The 3,114-nt window shown below is 42.1% G+C and overlaps 1 pseudogene; it reads left to right on the top strand.

The window, feature by feature from the left end:
* Positions 1-2,797: 2,797 nt before the first annotated feature.
* Positions 2,798-2,896, top strand: LOC145626007 (small nucleolar RNA R71; annotated as a pseudogene).
* Positions 2,897-3,114: the final 218 nt, after the last annotated feature.

The following is a 3,114-nucleotide window of genomic DNA, read 5'->3' as shown; positions in this document are numbered from 1 at the left end:
CTCTTGATCATCGGGGTGGATGGGGATTTGGAAGAATCCCAAATATCCATTGAGGAAACAATAAAACTTGTGCCTTGTTAGTCTTTCAAGCATTTGATCAATAAATGGAAGAGGGAAGTGATCCTTCTTGGTGGATGTGTTTAGACGTCTATAGTCTATACACATCCGCCAACCCGTGACCGTTCTAGTTGGAATGAGCTCACCCTTCTCATTCTCAACCACGGTCATGCCCCCCTTCTTTGGAACGACATGCACGGGGGAGACCCACCTTGAGCTAGAGATGGGGAATATGATTCACGCATCCAATAGCTTGGTGATCTCCTTCTTAACTACCTCTCCCATTTGGGGATGTAGTTTTCTTTGTCGTTCGATAGAAGGAAGGGCGCCTTCCTCAAGTGTTATGTGGTGTTGGCACAAGGCGGGGCTTATACCTTTAAGATCATCAATTGTGTACCCCAAATCACCTTGGTGCTTTCTCAAAACACCACATAACGCTTGAGCTTGGCTCACGCTCAAGGATGCACAAACTATCACGGGGTAAGTGGAATGAGGGCCCAAGAACTCATACCTAAAGTGTGATGGTAGAGGTTTGAGCTCTACCATAGGCACACCGTTACCTTCTTTTGATGTGGCCGCTTGCAAAGCTTCTTGGATTGAGATTTTCAAGCACATTTGCTCATCCACTTCCTCCATGCTTTCATTAAGCAATTCCTCATAGAATGCCACTTCCTTGCATGGTGTACCTACTTTGTCCTTGTTCAACAAAACATTCTCAAGAGCATCGTTAGAGGTGAGAAAGTGCTCATGCATGGAAGACACAATATGATCAAGTGAATCAATCATCATGCAATTTTCTAGAGAAGAACATGGATACTTCATGCTTTCATTCAAATCAAATTCAATGACCTCATCTCCTACCTTAAGGGAAATCTTTGCACTCCTCACATTAATCATAGCACCCGAGGTAGCAAGAAAGGGTCTACCTAAAATGATTGGAATGGTAGCATCTTCATCCATTTCAAGCACAATAAAATCCACCGGGAACACAAACTTCCCAACCCTCAATGGAACATCTTCTACATTACCTTTTGGAAACTTGATTGACCTATCGGTTAATTGCAAGGTAATGTTAGAAGGTAAGAGTTCCCCTAGTTCAAGCCTTTGATAAACCGAATATGGCATTATGCTCACACTAGCTCCCAAGTCACATAAGGCATTATCAATTTGCATCTTGTTAATGGCACAAGGGATGAAGAAGTTTCCGGGGTCTTTCAATTTGGGTGGCATTTTGTTCATGATGATAGCACTACAATTTTCGGTCAAGTTGATAGTCTCCACAACCTCACAAGTTCTTTTCCCACTCAAAATGTCCTTGAGGAATTTGGCATAATTTGGAATTTGGTTGATCACATCGGTAAAAGGTAGAGAAAGATGAAGTTGTTTTAGCATATCAATGAATCTCCCAAATTGTTCATCCAATTTGTGTCTCATGAATTTTTGTGGGTAAGGGAGCTTGGGTTTCACAATTTCTTTCTCTACTCTCACCTCTCAAGGTGTCTCAACCACAACCTCATCCAATGATGCCCTATCCCCCTCATTCTCAACCAATGCTTCCTTAGGAATCTCCTTATCTTCACTCTTCCTAGGCAATCTCTCCTCAAGAACCTTACCACTCCTTGTAACAATAGCATTTACGGGTTTCTTGGGATCAAGACCTTGGGAAGGTAAAGAAGAAGGGCTTGCATGATCTTTCAAAGCATTAGCAAGTTGAGAAATTTGGTTTTCAAGCATTTTATTGTGGGTCATCATTTCATTGAACTTTTTATCACTAACGGCCATGTATGTGTTCAACAACTTGGTTTGATTCTCAATTATTTCTTCCAAATGGGTCCTAGGTGAAGAAGGTTGTGAATAGGAATTTTCTCCTTGAGTCCTTGGAACAAATCCGGGTGGGGGACCTCTTTGAGCATTATTTTGAAAATTGCCCCTCCCTTGATTGTTCCAAGTACCCCTATTTTGATTTTGACCATAACCTTGATTATGGTTACCACCACCTTGATTATGATTACCACTACCTTGGTTATTATTTCCATAACCTTGGTTTTGATTACCATAATTTTGGCTTTGATTTTGGCCACTATAACCTTGGTTATTATAGCTACCACGAGAACCGTGGTCCCCTTGGTTTCTATAACCACCACCTTGGTTATAGTTGTCAAAATTACCTTGGTTTTGGTAATTCCTATTCCATTGACCTCTTTGGTTATCAAACCTTTGAACATTATTATTTGACACATAATTCACATGCTCACTCTCATTGTTATCAAACTCATCAACACATTCATTAGGACAATTATTAGAGTCATGATCATACGATCCACATGCATCACAAAACAAACAACCCATAGGCATATTATGTGAAGAGGGAGGGGGTTGAGAGTTAGAAAGAGTACCTCTCCCCTTAAATTTGGAGGGAAGATTAGAAGCTTGAGAAGAAGAAGAAGCGATCTCCAACTTGGCTTTGATTGCGGTCACCTCCTTTCCCAAGTTTGTCATTTGGGAGGAAAGGTTGTTGATCGCATTTAGATGGTCCACCGATTACAATGAAGATTGCTTGCTTGAAGAGTCCCTCTCCCCATCTTGCCAATCTCTATAGTACGTCACCACGTCCTCAATAATGTCCACCACTTCTTCTTCGGTTTTGTTCATGATAGGACCCCCGGCCCCCCCATCAAGGCATGACTTGCCTTGGGGACTTAAACCGCCATAGAAGATATGGACCACTTGGTATGTTGGGATTCCGTGGTGAGGGCACTCCCTTTGATACTCTTTGTATCTCTCCCATGCTTCGTAAAGGCTTTCATTTGGCCTTTGCTAGAACCCTTGAATCAAGGCTCTTGCCTCCGCCGTCTTCTTTTGAGGGTAGAAGCGGGACAAGAAGGCCTTTGTAACATCATCCCATGTTCTCAAGGAATTGGGCTTCACCTCTTTATCTAGCCACTCTAAGGATCTTCCTATGAGAGAGAAGGGGAACAACTTGAGGCGGATGAACTCTTGAGAAACTCCGTTGACTTTGATGGTGTTGCAATATTTCTCAAATTCTTTAAGATGGTT

This window comes from Chenopodium album, chromosome 3 (assembly GCF_948465745.1).
Source record: "Chenopodium album chromosome 3, dcCheAlbu1.1, whole genome shotgun sequence".
Lineage (NCBI taxonomy): Eukaryota > Viridiplantae > Streptophyta > Magnoliopsida > Caryophyllales > Amaranthaceae > Chenopodium > Chenopodium album.
Note: the sequence above shows the minus strand (reverse complement) of the source record. Positions and strands in the feature narration are given on the sequence as shown.